The 15,341-nt window shown below is 34.0% G+C and overlaps 1 long non-coding RNA gene across 1 annotated transcript; it reads left to right on the forward strand.

The window, feature by feature from the left end:
* Positions 1-13,117: 13,117 nt before the first annotated feature.
* Positions 13,118-14,211, forward strand: LOC107921217 (uncharacterized). The gene is made up of 2 exons (XR_001690984.2): positions 13,118-13,629; positions 13,872-14,211. It is a non-coding gene; the product is annotated as an uncharacterized lncRNA (long non-coding RNA).
* Positions 14,212-15,341: the final 1,130 nt, after the last annotated feature.

A 15,341-nucleotide genomic window follows, 5' to 3' on the forward strand; every position in this document is an offset into this window, starting at 1 on the left:
TGCATTATGTTAATGTTCTTCGCATTGAATCTGTAACTCGGTTTAGCTATTCTAGCATAATCGTGTTAGGGTCATATTGGAAATACCCATAGTGAATGTTTTATTTTGCTTTTATGGTGAATATGAAGCTATAAATTATGTTAAACAACTTTTGCTAAGCGATTTTAAGCGAAACGGGTAATAGCATAATCGGTAAAATAATATTGTTCATAGTGTATGTAGAGTGAGAATTTGATGTTGCCATAGAAGGGAAAAATGTTCAGCATGTCATAAAACCTAAGAATAAGTGATGAAGTTTAATTTCCGAGCTTGGGGACAAAAGTGTAATTATGCAAAAGTTTGGGGGCAAAATTGTAATTTTTCAAAAAGTTGGGTGGTGGATTATTTTAATGAATGTGAACATTAAATGAGTTAAATTTGCTATTATAGATCAAGAAAGACGTGAAGATTATCTCAAACGAGGAAAAGAAAAGATAGTGGAGTGAAGTGCAAAATTACGATATTTTGCACCGAGGTAAGTAAACACGTGACTTGATGTATTATTTTGACATTAATTGATATATGTTGAGATTTATTTGGAATTAAAATAAATGTTTGGCCATATCCTAAAAATGTTGTTAAATCGGGAAAGGTGGTAAAGGGTTGCAATATATGATTTATGGGTTGAACACTCGGAATAAGCCGAAGTATGTTGTACATAAAGGGGTTGCTGTGTGCTGATTCCCCGATTCATTGGTGGTGCTATGTGCGATATCCACCGTATCTTTGAAATGTGAAAGGGGGTTGCTATGTGCTGATTCCCCCGAGGGGTTGCTAAGTGCTGATTCCCCGGTTCATTGGTGGTGCTAAGTGCGATATCCACCGTATCTCTGAAATAAAAAGGGGGTTGCTATGTGCTGATTCCCCAAGGGGTTGCTAAGTGCTGATTCCCCGATTAAGTGGTGGTGCTAAGTGCGAGATCACTAATAACGGTTAACATTCCGAGTGCTCAACGAAAAGTGTGGAAGGTGAATATTGCCATATGGTGGAAATTTTTATGGGGCAAATATTGAGTTGGATACTAAATCGATCCATGTATGAGATGGGAGAAAATATCAAAAACGAAAAAAAGAACGATTTAGTTATAAACTGTGTTGAACAACAGCAGATGGGTAACTTTGAAAAATCACCATAAATGGTGGAAAATGAATGGAAGCTGAATAATATATGAAATTGAAGCTGAATGTGTCTATTTTCATATGAAATAAATAGAATAAGCAAAAGAGTTGTATTTTTGGAGATATCTGAATTTTTACTGAAACAGGGCTGGATTGATTTCGGGATCCCCTGTTCTAACTTTGGAAAATCACCAAAAATTGTAAAAAAATAATTATGGTGTGAAATTTATATTCTTGGATTCCTTATTGACTCTATTTTTAATAGAAACAAGTGAAACCATTTTTAAAATTTTGTACAGAGAGTTAAGTGAATTTTTTTGAGGAAGGGTCAGAACCGTTGGGCAGTGAAACAGGGGAAGTTTTAATGAATAAACTGTACTAATTGGCTGGGTAAAAAAATTCTGAAATTTTTATGGTGAAATGGTATATGAGTCTAGTTTCAGGGAAAATTTACGAAACTCAATTTGGAGCCCTGTAGCTCCGGATAAAAATAAATTAGCGACTATGACGCAGAAAAACAGTTTGCTGGAAATTGCTTAAACAATGAAGTTATTCATGAATAAGTTTATATTTTGGTGTAGTTATGTGAGTAATTACTTATTTATCATGTGTTTACTTACTAAGCTATATGCTTACTCGATTTTATTTTTCCCTTAATTATAGTGACTTCCGACAACTCAGAAATTTGGAACGAAGTCAGACAATCATCCACACTATCCTTCACACTTGGGGTATTTTGCTACTATCGTTCCGGAAAATTATGGCATGTATAGACGACCTATGAAATATGGAATCATCATGTAAATATATGTTATGGTTTAATTTAAAATGTGGTGTTCATTAATAGTTAAATTGTGAGTATTATTATAAATGAGTTTGGTTGATATATATATATTGGATTGTGATTTAAATTTGCAGGAGGTTTAAGCAAAATTAAGCAGAAATGCTGTCGAAATTTTTTTAAAAAACTTAGTAATACCTCATACTCTGTTCCGAGCCGGAATACGAGTAAGGGGTGTTACATTTTAGTGGTATCAGAGCTACGGTTTAGTCGGTTCTCGGACCAATAAAATATGTGTGAAAGTCAGTCTATACATGCCATCAATATATTGTGATAGTGTGATGATTTCTGACAATTTAAAATTTTGTTTTATATAGTAAATGGATCCTAATCGAAGTATGGCAGATGATGTTGAAAGTAACACGCCGGTTCCCGCACAAGGGACCGCGCATGAAGAGAGTAGACATGAGACACATGGACAGGATGAGGCTCGAGAAGCCTTCCTCCGAATGATGAGTGATTGGTATACAGAATATGTCCGTGTAAATCCGAATGTTCCACCTCCTCCACCCCCTCCTATTCCTCCGCCGGTCCCCGTAGCTCCACGAAGTGCTGAATTGGTGAGATCAAGTAAACCACCCGTTGATAGAATTCGAAAGCATGGGGCTGAAGATTTCAGGGCCAATGTTGATGATGATCCGGAAAAGCCGAGTTTTGGCTTGAAAATACTATCCAGGTATTTGATGAATTATCTTGTACTCCTGAGGAATGTTTGAAATGTGCTGTGTCTTTATTGAAGGATTCGGCATACCGTTGGTGGAAAACATTAATAACGGTGGTTCTAAAAGAAAGAGTTACTTGGGACTTCTTTCAGGAAGAATTCAGAAAGAAATATGTAAGCCAACGGTTTATTGATCAGAAGCGCAAAGAGTTTCTCGGATTGAAACAGGGCCGAATGTCAGTAGCAGAATATGAACGGGAGTTTGTCCGGCTTAGTAAATATGCCCAAGAATGTGTGCCTACGGAGGCTATTATGTGTAAAAGATTTGAAGAGGGGCTAAATGAAGACATCAGATTACATGTTGGAATTTTAGAGTTAAAAGAATTTGTGGTATTAGTTGATCGTGCTTGCAAAGCTGAAGAGCTGAGTAGAGAAAAGAGAAGGGCAGAGATGGAAGCTCGAGATGTAAGGAAGAGGTCAATGGGCAGAACATTTCAATCTCACCCGAAGAAGTTTAAAGGGATGGATCCACGACCAACCGGTTCAGTTGGGTATTCACGCAGAGACCGAGGGAGGTCATATTCCGGAACTACAACTCGAGCTACCTCAGTGGCAAGTGTGGGTAATGTAGGAAACACCAGACCTGAATGTCAACAGTGTGGCAGGCGACATACTGGTGAGTGTTGGGGATTTAAACGAGCTTGTTTCAGATGTGGTTCCCAAGAGCATTATGTAAAAGACTGCCCTGAGAGAATAGAAGAAGAAAGATTACAAAGAGCTAGATCGGGTGATGTTGTCAGTAGAGGCAGACCACCGAGAAATGTGGGAAGCAAAGCCAGTGGTAAGAGTGTGATAAAAGATGCAGCTGGAGGATCAGAAACTAGAGCGCCTGCCAGGACTTATGCTATACGCGCTCGAGAGGATGCCTCATCTCCCGATGTGATTACTGGTACATTTTCTCTTCATGATATTGATGTTATTGCTTTGATTGATCCCGGCTCTACTCATTCATATATATGCATGAATTTGGTGTCTAGTAAGAAATTGCCTGTTGAAAACACTGAATTTGTAGTTAAAGTATCAAATCCTTTAGGCAAATATGTCTTAGTCGATAAGGTTTGCAAGAATTGTCCCCTGATGATTCAAGGTCACTGTTTCCCGGCTAATTTGATGTTGTTACCATTTGATGAGTTTGATGTTATTTTGGGGATGGATTGGTTGATATTGCATGATGCCAAGGTAAATTGTAGACAGAAAATTCTTGAATTAAATTGTGAAAATGGTGAAATTCTCCGGGGTGAAACAAAGGAGCCGAATAAGTTGCCTATGGTGATTTCGCACATGTCTGCTCAGAAATACTTGAGAAAGGGATGTGAAGTTTATCTTGCTTATGTGCTGAACACGGATATTACTGGGTCGAAGCTTGAATCAGTGCCGGTAGTTTGTGAATTTCCAGATGTATTTCCAGAGGAATTGCCTGGGTTACCTCCGATTAGAGAAGTTGAGTTTTCTATTGATCTGTTACCTGGTACTGCACCGATTTCTATTGCACCGTATCGAATGGCTCCGACTGAGTTGAAGGAATTAAAAGCTCAGTTACAAGAGTTGACAGATAAAGGATTTGTGAGACCGAGTTTTTCTCCTTGGGGTGCTCCTGTGTTATTTGTGAAAAAAAAGGACGGCTCTATGAGACTTTGTATTGACTATCGTCAGCTCAACAAGGTGACTATAAAGAACAAGTATCCTTTGCCGAGAATTGATGATTTATTTGATCAATTAAAAGGGGCAACAGTGTTTTCTAAGATTGATTTGAGGTCTGGTTACTATCAGTTAAGAGTTAAAGAGTCTGATGTGCCGAAAACCGCCTTTAGAACAAGGTATGGACACTATGAATTTCTGGTAATGCCTTTTGGGTTAACAAATGCTCCAGTTATTTTTATGGACTTGATGAACCGAATTTTTCGGCCGTACTTGGATAAGTTCGTGGTGGTGTTCATAGATGATATTTTAATCTATTCTCGGGATGAATCTGAGCATGCAGAACATTTAAGAACTGTGTTGCAGATTCTGAGAGAAAAGAAATTGTATGCTAAATTCAGCAAAAGTGAGTTTTGGCTTCGTGAGGTTGGATTCTTGGGACATATAGTTTCAAGTGAAGGTATTCGGGTTGATCCAAGCAAAATTTCAGCAATTGTTGATTGGGAGCCACCAAAGAATGTGACAGAAGTTAGAAGCTTTCTGGGCTTAGCTGGGTATTACAGACGCTTTGTCAAGGGATTTTCGATGATTGCTTCTCCTATGACTAAGTTACTGCAGAAGAATGTCAAGTTTGAATGGACCAATAAATGTCAACAGAGTTTTGAAAAGTTGAAGGCATTATTGACTGAGGCGCCAGTGTTGGTGCAACCTGAGTCCGGGAAGGAGTTTGTAATTTATAGTGATGCATCGTTGAATGGTCTTGGGTGTGTGTTAATGCAAGAGGGCAAAGTAATAGCTTATGCTTCGAGACAATTGAAACCGCATGAGAAGAATTATCCGACGCATGATTTAGAATTGGCTGCCATTGTTTTTGCTTTAAAAATTTGGCGTCATTATTTGTATGGTGAAAAGTGCCGAATCTTCACTGATCATAAGAGTTTGAAGTATTTGATGAGCCAAAAAGATTTGAATTTGCGGCAACGAAGATGGCTCGAGCTAATCAAAGACTATGAGCTAGTGATTGATTATCACCCCGGGAAAGCTAATGTGGTTGCTGATGCCTTGAGCAGAAAATCTTTATTTGCTTTGAGAGCTATGGGTACGATGTTAACTTTATCTGATGATGGCTCAATGTTGGTTGAATTGAGAGCTAGACCATTATTTCTTCAGCAAATTCGGGAATCTTAAAAGAATGACAGTAAATTGCAAGCCAAGAGAGCTCAGTGTGAAGCAGGTGTTGACTCAGATTTTCAAATTGGTTCAGATGATTGCTTGATGTTCCGGGATAGAGGATGTGTACCAAGAAATGATGAGTTAATTCAGACCATTTTATGTGAGGCACATAGTGGTGACTTGTCAGTTCATCCGGGTAGTGTGAAAATGTATAATGATTTGAAGAAGTTGTATTGGTGGCCAGGCATGAAAAAGGATATCTCGGAATTTGTATCAAAGTGTTTAATCTGTCAACAAGTGAAGGCTAAGCATCAAGTACCATCGGGTTTACTTCAACCGATAACGATTCCAGAGTGGAAGTGGGATAGTATTACGATGGATTTTGTGACAGGATTGCCTTTAACTCCAAAGAAGAAAGATGCTATTTGGGTAATTGTTGATAGATTGACAAAGTCGGCTCATTTTATTCCGATACGCATTGATTACTCACTTGACAGGTTGGCAGAATTATATGTTGCTGAAATAGTGAGATTACATGGGGTGCCTAAATCTATTATATCGGATAGAGATCCGAGATTTACTTCGAGGTTTTGGATAAAGTTGCAGGAAGCCTTGGGTACAAAATTGAATTTCAGTACTGCGTTTCATCCGCAAACTGACGGGCAATCGGAAAGAGTGATTCAAATTCTTGAAGATATGCTCCGGTGATGTATTTTAGAATTGAAAGGCAGTTGGGAGAAATATCTACCATTGGTTGAATTTGCTTATAACAATAGCTATCAGTCAAGTATACGAATGGCACCGTATGAAGCATTATATGGGCGTAAGTGTAGAACTCCTTTATATTGGACTGAGCTCGGTGAGAACCGGATTCATGGAGTCGACTTGGTGAAAGAAACTGAAGAAAAGGTGAAAATAATTCGTGACTGTTTAAAGGCTGCCTCAGATCGGTAAAAGTCGTATGCGGATTTAAAGAGAAAAGAAATTGAGTTTCAAGTAGGTGATAAGGTGTTCTTGAAGGTGTCTCCATGGAAGAAGATTCTGAGATTTGGTCGTAAAGGCAAACTAAGTCCACGATTTATTGGACCATATGAAGTTACCGAGAGAGTTGGCCCTGTAGCATATCGGTTAGCTTTACCACCGGAGTTGGAAAAGATACATAATGTGTTTCATGTGTCGATGTTGCGACGTTACCGTTCGGATCCTTCACATATAGTTTCCCCTACAGAGATTGAGGTCAGACCAGATATGACTTATGAGGAAGAACCAATAAAGATTTTGGCTCGGGAAGTCAAGCAGTTAAGGAATAAAAGTGTATCCTTAGTAAAAGTACTGTGGCAAAAACATGGGATGGAGGAAGCTACGTGGGAACCGGAGAAAATTATGAGGAAACAGTACCCAAATCTCTTTTCCGGTAAGATTTTCGGGGACGAAAATCCTTAAGGGGGGAGAGTTGTAACAGCCCGATTTTGGGCCTAGTCGGAATAGTGGTTTCGGGACCACAAATCCGACGAGGGAAAATATGGTTATTATTATATTTTTATGGTCTACAATTTCACGGAAAATTTTCGTAAAAATTTCGTTCGAAAATTTCGACGTTTGGGCACTCAATTTAGTCAAAAGGACTAAATTGTAAATAGTGCAAAAGTTGAGTTCTATATGTAGAAGTATCTAATTGATATGAAATTTTAAATTGGAGGTCTTTATGTGGTAATTAGACCATTAGTTAGTTGATGGACAAAAATAGACATAAGAAATGAGAGAAATAGATTTTTTTAAGTGGGGGCATATTAGTCATTTGGTAATAAAAAAAATAAAATGGGAAAAAGATGACAAAAATCATCATCTTCCTCATTAGTTGCTGCCGAAATTTGAAGGAAGCCATAGCTAAGGTTTCTTTGCTTTCTCAAGCTCATAGTAAGTGCATCCTAGCCCCGTTTTTAATGTTCTTCGCATTTTTGGAATCCTCGTAACTCGGTTTAGCTTATTCTAGCAATAATTCGTGTTAGGGCTCATATTTGGAAAAATACCCATAGGTGAAATGTGTTTATTTTGCTGTTTTATGGTGGAATATGAAGCTATAAATTATGTTAAACAACTTTTGCTAAGCGATTTTAAGCGAAAACGGGTAAATAGGCATAATCGGTAAAAATAATTATTGTTCATAAGTGTATGTTAGAGTGAGAATTTGATGTTGCCATAGAAGGGAAAAATGTTCAGCATGTCATAAAACCTAAGAATAAGTGATGAAGTTTAATTTCCGAGCTTGGGGACAAAAGTGTAATTATGCAAAAGTTTGGGGGCAAAATTGTAATTTTTCAAAAAGTTGGGTGGTGGATTATTTTAATGAATGTGAACATTAAATGAGTTAAATTTGCTATTATAGATCAAGAAAGACGTGAAGATTATCTCAAACGAGGAAAAGAAAAGATAGTGGAGTGAAGTGCAAAATTACGATATTTTGCACCGAGGTAAGTAAACACGTGACTTGATGTATTATTTTGACATTAATTGATATATGTTGAGATTTATTTGGAATTAAAATAAATGTTTGGCCATATCCTAAAAATGTTGTTAAATCGGGAAAGGTGGTAAAGGGTTGCAATATATGATTTATGGGTTGAACACTCGGAATAAGCCGAAGTATGTTGTACATAAAGGGGTTGCTGTGTGCTGATTCCCCGATTCATTGGTGGTGCTATGTGCGATATCCACCGTATCTTTGAAATGTGAAAGGGGGTTGCTATGTGCTGATTCCCCCGAGGGGTTGCTAAGTGCTGATTCCCCGGTTCATTGGTGGTGCTAAGTGCGATATCCACCGTATCTCTGAAATAAAAAGGGGGTTGCTATGTGCTGATTCCCCCAAGGGGTTGCTAAGTGCTGATTCCCCGATTAAGTGGTGGTGCTAAGTGCGAGATCCACCAATAACGGTTAACATTCCGAGTGCTCAACGAAAAAGTGTGGAAGGTGAATATTGCCATATGGTGGAAATTTTTATGGGGCAAATATTGAGTTGGATACTAAATCGATCCATGTATGAGATGGGAGAAAATATCAAAAACGAAAAAAAGAACGATTTAGTTATAAACTGTGTTGAACAACAGCAGATGGGTAACTTTGAAAAATCACCATAAATGGTGGAAAATGAATGGGAAGCTGAATAATATATGAAATTGAAGCTGAATGTGTCTATTTTCATATGAAATAAATAGAATAAGCAAAAGAGTTGTATTTTTGGAGATATCTGAATTTTTACTGAAACAGGGCTGGATTGATTTCGGGATCCCCTGTTCTAACTTTGGAAAATCACCAAAAATTGTAAAAAAATAATTATGGTGTGAAATTTATATTCATGGATTCCTTATTGACTCTATTTTTAATAGAAACAAGCGAAACCATTTTTAAAATTTTGTACAGAGAGTTAAGTGAATTTTTTTGAGGAAGGGTCAGAACCGTTGGGCAGTGAAACAGGGAAAGTTTTAATGAATAAACTGTACTAATTGGCTGGGTAAAAAAATTCTGAAATTTTTATGTTGAAATGGTATATGAGTCTAGTTTCAGGGAAAATTTACGAAACTCAATTTGGAGCCCTGTAGCTCCGGATAAAAATAAATTAGCGACTATGACGCAGAAAAACAGTTTGCTGGAAATTGCCTAAACAATGAAGTTATTCATGAATAAGTTTATATTTTGGTGTAGTTATGTGAGTAATTACTTATTTATCATGTGTTTACTTACTAAGCTATATGCTTACTCGATTTTATTTTTCCCTTGATTATAGTGACTTCCGACAACTCGGAAATTTGGAACGAAGTCAGACAATCATCCACACTATCCTTCACACTTGGGGTATTTTGCTACTATCGTTCCGGAAAATTATGGCATGTATAGACGACCTATGAAATATGGAATCATCATGTAAATATATGTTATGGTTTAATTTAAAATGTGGTGTTCATTAATAGTTAAATTGTGAGTATTATTATAAATGAGTTTGGTTGATATATATATATTGGATTGTGATTTAAATTTGCAGGAGGTTTAAGCAAAATTAAGCAGAAATGCTGTCGAAATTTTTTTAAAAAACTTAGTAATACCTCATACTCTGTTCCGAGCCGGAATACGAGTAAGGGGTGTTACAAACTCAGTACAAAATCTATTTCATTTCACATACTTTATACATATATGGGCTTGTTAGCATAATCAATTATATACTATCAATTATCCCTTGAAATAAATAAGATAAATATTGCATAAATCTCTAAAATAAGTCTTCCATTAGTTAAGGATATCTTTCCTTCAAAAAGGCATGATTTGATCTTCTCCTTAGTTTAAAGGATATCAATTGCTTCGATCCAATCCCAATAAATTTTCAAGATACCATGCACGAGTAGATTAGTTATCAAGGATGGGTTGGCAAGCATCGCAATCAATCCTAACATGGCAGTTCAATGTAACCAGTGCTACAAGTAATTGGCATTGATTCAGGTACTGGTCAAGGTACTAGATAAAAAATGCCTCAACATCTCGTTTCTATGATATTTGTCTGATAATATATTTGATTATGGTAATTGTTAAATTTATTGGCTGAGCAAAATATTATATGCAACATAAAAATAATTTATATTAAGTGTCTAACATTATTAATCTATATTATATTAAGTATTTATTTTAGTTGGTGTTATGAGTCACTCGGACACCAATTCAATTGGATAATGATGAAAATAATTTACTTTACAAAGTATATTATATTATTTTGAGGATATTTTTATTATTTTATATTTTCTATACAAAAAGAAAATAAAAATATAGACATATAATGGAATTTGAACCTAAACTTTTATAATTTTTGACATTTATACTTTACCCTTCAACTAAAATCTCATTTGTTATTTATATAATTTTTTATAAATATATTTAATACATGATTCTATTTTTAACCCACATTGTGGTTTGCCATATTCTAGTTACTATATAATGCATTTGACTGAGTTGGTGTTACGAGTTAACTTGACATCAACTCAATTAAAGAAATTACTCAAAAACTATTTTCTAATAAAGGAATGAATATTAAGATAATTGGCTTTCTGCACGTTACTATTTTTATATAAAATGTTTAAATAAAACTATTAAAATACAATGGCTAACCAAATAAGTGTTAAGTGTAGTGATAAAGTACATTGCACTCCTAATCGGAGAATGTAGATTTGAACTTTGAAGACAACATTTTTTAGAATAGCAACTACGAACCCAAAAATAGACCGTAAAATGAACATGAAGGATACCAAAATAAAAATACAATGTCTAGAACCCAAACCTATGGAAAGTTTATATATAAACTATTTACTGTTTGACCTATAATTCAATCATTAATTATATTTTATAAATATAATTTTAAGGCTGTAATGAAATTTTTTTAATAAAACGAGGATGGGATTTTATAATGTATTTTTAAGTTGTATTTAGAAAATTAAAGGTAAATAAATAGGACATATGATGAAATTGAAATTAAAAGTTTCCATCACCAATATTCTAAATAATTATCCTAATTTTAATGTTATGTTTTTCTTTCACTCACATCGAAAGTGTGGTAAAATCTAGTATATTTTGATATTTTTACTTTCAGTTCCATAACTACTTTATTTTCAAGATACATATTTCAACCCTAATTTTAATTTTTCAGATGCAATATATCATTTTAGTGTTAATCCATATCGGATGCATTAGAGAAGGGGAAAATCAAATTTTTTTAGTCAGATCTGTAGAAATTTAGTAAAACAGGACTCTCTCTATTGTTAGACATCTGGAAGGGCCCGTAAATTCGTCTGCATTTCTTTGGAGCAATCAGGCCCAAAATAAACACACACTACGGGCTCAAATCAACCATGTGATGCCTTTCAAAATTAGATACAACCATGACCTAACAACATTTAAAAAAAAAACCCAAATTATTATATGTTTTTTAATAATAAAAAAAGTGCTTCACTAAAAATTTTAAAAATTAAAAATAATACAAAGATCACTAGAACAAAAGATGCTAGAGGTTTGAAGCTGTTGAAAACTGCTCACTAGTGAAGTCAACCTATCCGCACATTGATTTTCCTTCCTATAGATATGTTTTAGTGAGATTATTGTGAATTCAGATATTTGAGACCTACAATCGTCAACAAAAGTTGTTTCCATTATGTCGAAACCATTTTTACTTTGGAAAACGAGGATCGACTTTAAAAACAAATTATGGAGTCGCCACCCATCCTTTTTTTTGGTTTAGGTGTGATCAGGCCACCTAATAAATCATTTTACTAAAATATGGATTTTGGCCCAACGAAAATCAAGAAATGGATTCAGGAGTCAGTTACGTACGAGGAAGGATTAGCACCCTCGTAACGCCCAAAATTGGTACCTAATTGATTAATTTATGTTCTAATGTTGAAATTTAAAAAAAACATTGAAATACGATCCCCTTAAAAGTGTGTGCGCAACTCGAACTGGATTTCAAGATTCACTCATTTCAAAGAAATAAGATACCACATCCAGCACGTTAGGACACGATATTTTAAACCTCCAAAAACTGAGATCACCTCATGATTTTCAAAACGCAACAAAAAGGGTATTAAATTATTTGGACCAACAAAAAAAACGAAACCCAACACGTTAGGACACAATTTCTCGAATTTTTAAACATAGAACATTGCCTTATTTTAGAAGTTTTTTTAAAAATTGATAGTTGCAACAACGAATTAAAAAAAACTTTGCTTGAGGATAAAAACAATTGATATTGAGTTAACACGAGAATTGAAAACATAATGCAATTACAAGGAAAAAAATAGTTACATGTATGAACAATAATATGTGAAAACGATATGAAAGCCAATGACGACACATAATATGCAAGGCAGCACAAGAACTAGGAGTCAATGGTATTTAAAGACTATTAAATACATGCAAAAAAATAATACAAGCAAAAATTTGAAATAACTTATATGTATATAAAAACTAAAAATATATGAATAATTATTAAAAAATATATATGTATATTACGTAAGAAGAAATTCAAAATAAATAATATAAAACATAGACAAGTTAATTTAACTAATGAGGTATATATGAAAATGGGAAAAAAATGTAAATGATATATACCAAGATATTAAAATAAATAAAATATACAATAATCCTTTAAAGAGAACCAAATTATACATAAATGAATTTAATATATATATATAAAATTTAAGAAAATACTTACATAAAATAATACGAGAACAATAATGTACATGGAATAAAGATAATTTTATCATAAATTATATATTTGTATAATAATAATATATAAAGGTATTTGAACTAAATATTATACAAGAATTTTAAAATAACAATAAATAATATAGAATTTTACAATAATATTTTTATAATTTAAACAAATAAAAACAGAGTAGAAAATTATTTAGGTAACCTAAGAAGTATATTAAAATAAATTTTTAAAAGTTGAGTACCAAATAAATTTAAGAAATAATGAATTATACATGTAAAAAAAAACTCAATTGAAATAAACTAAACTTAAAGAGATAATTAATGAATAAATAGAACGTCAAATTAAAACTAGGGACCACAATTCAATGCGCACAAATTCTCAAGGACCAAAAACGAAAATGACCCAAATCCCCAAAACTCAGCACCTGGGCGTGGACCAGATCACAACAATGCATAAATTATAGGGAAAATTTAATAAAATAAATAAGGTGCAAATAGGAGTTAATTCAAAACTGGCGCGAATAGGAAGGACTGGAAGCGAAAATTTCCCCTTTAAAATGAAAGTGCGTGGACCCAGCCTGTGAATTGGGTCAACACGCGGGCCTTTCCCAAAATGCGACTGCTTTTAACAACCATTTATTTTATTATTAAAAACAAAAGCTGGTTTTAAAGCCTTTTTTTTTGCTAAAAAAACTTTTAACTTCGATTTCTTTTTTCTAAGAAACCCTAAACTCTTTCTTCTCCCCACTGTCCTCTTTCTTCCAGCCGCAAGCAAGGCCAACACCAAGCCTTCATTTGCTTCCGTAACGACCAACAGAGGGCCGGAGAACCCCTCTTGCGAGGCGAAACGAGAGGTACTCACCTTTCCCCTTTTATTTCGTATTTTCGGATTTGAATGGAAATAAAAATCAAGCAAAAGAACGGGAAAAGAAAATGATAAAATAACTACCTTAGAAATATTTTCTTGGCTGCTCTTTACTCTCTTTTTTGATATCTTTTGTATTTCAAAAAAAAGAAGAACCCTTTACAATTAAAATTCAAAGACTTTATAGCCAAAATACAAGCAATTTGTGCTGCTTCCTTGTCCAACTTGCAGGCCGTGAAGTTGTGGAGAACGAGGGGCATAGAGTATGGGCGCAAACATGGAGCGAGGCGCACGGGGATCGTGCGTGGAGTGCCGACGTGGGGGTTGCGGCGTGGGGCTGCTGTGCAAAAGGGGAACTTAGGGTCTCTAAAACCCTAAAACTTTGGGCCTATCGGGCGTTGTAAAATTTTGGGCTTGTAAACCGAACCTATTTGATGGACTATTTAATTATTGTGTTATGATTTTGGTTTCCCTATGGGCCGGGCAAAATTCGGGTCTTACACATTATTTTCACTAAAAATTGTTTGTAAAACTAAAAGAGTTGAAAACATAAACTTTTAATTTTTTATTATATTTCTTATGTTTCTATTAGAGGAAGATAGATATCAAACATGTTTTTACCAATGGAAATAAATTTTCTATTTTTATTTATCATTTGCGTATTTTAGGAAATTGTTTGAACATTTTATATAAAAGTAATATAATTATATTAGTATTTATTAATTTATTAAAAGTAAAATTAAAATAAGTTTATTGATATCATATATAATTATTATACACTAAACTGTTGCTATATTATTAAATTTTAATAATATTTGTTTTAGTAAGAGTAACAAAAATCCCATTTTGTAGCAAGAGATATTTGATAAAACATATGGAGGGCTTTCCATGATGATATTATTAGTATCCAATGTCCATCAATTGCTCACATTAAAAACACCAAGTCTATGCCTTTTTTACTTCATTGATTAGACCAAAGCAAAAGCATCTACATTCATTAACTATATTAAAAGCTTTAGTTTGGTTTAAATTAAATCATGTAAAGGTTTTTGCTCCTTTTCAAGCTTATTGTTATGCGAAGAATTGATAAGATTGACACTTTTGATAACAACATAAAAAAAAAATACATTTAGGGTCTAAAAATGATACATGGGTATAGTGGAAAATTTTGAAAAAAAAAAGAGTTACATATTAAAACATGTTAGCATAATGTATCAAATTTGACTTAATGATATTATAAGCCTTCGAATTGTTTTAAAAAAGTCAATTAAGCCCTTTTGAACTTTTCGCACTCCATTGAACTCCTGAACTAACAAAATTGACCAAATAGGCTCTTTGATTGACGTTGGCTGTTAGTATTTAATAAGAACGCTGACATGACCGTTAACAGACACCATTTTAACACAGTTTGTTTACGTGATAGGGCCACATCATCATTGAATACTGATGTGGCATTGCCACATCATCGCCAGTTGACTCAACAAAAATAAAAATATATTTAAATAAGCACAATGAATCTGGACAAATTAGTACCCAAGTTCATTTGAATTCAGACATTAATATGTCTTGATTCATTCTAAAATTATAAAAAAACATAAAAAAATTATAAAAAAATTTAAATTTATAATAATTATTCGAAATTAATATAAAACCATAAAATTTCTAAAAATTTCTAAAAAATTATTTAAAGATTTAGGAAAA

The sequence above is a fragment of the Gossypium hirsutum genome, chromosome A01 (assembly GCF_007990345.1).
Source record: "Gossypium hirsutum isolate 1008001.06 chromosome A01, Gossypium_hirsutum_v2.1, whole genome shotgun sequence".
Classification (NCBI taxonomy): domain Eukaryota; kingdom Viridiplantae; phylum Streptophyta; class Magnoliopsida; order Malvales; family Malvaceae; genus Gossypium; species Gossypium hirsutum.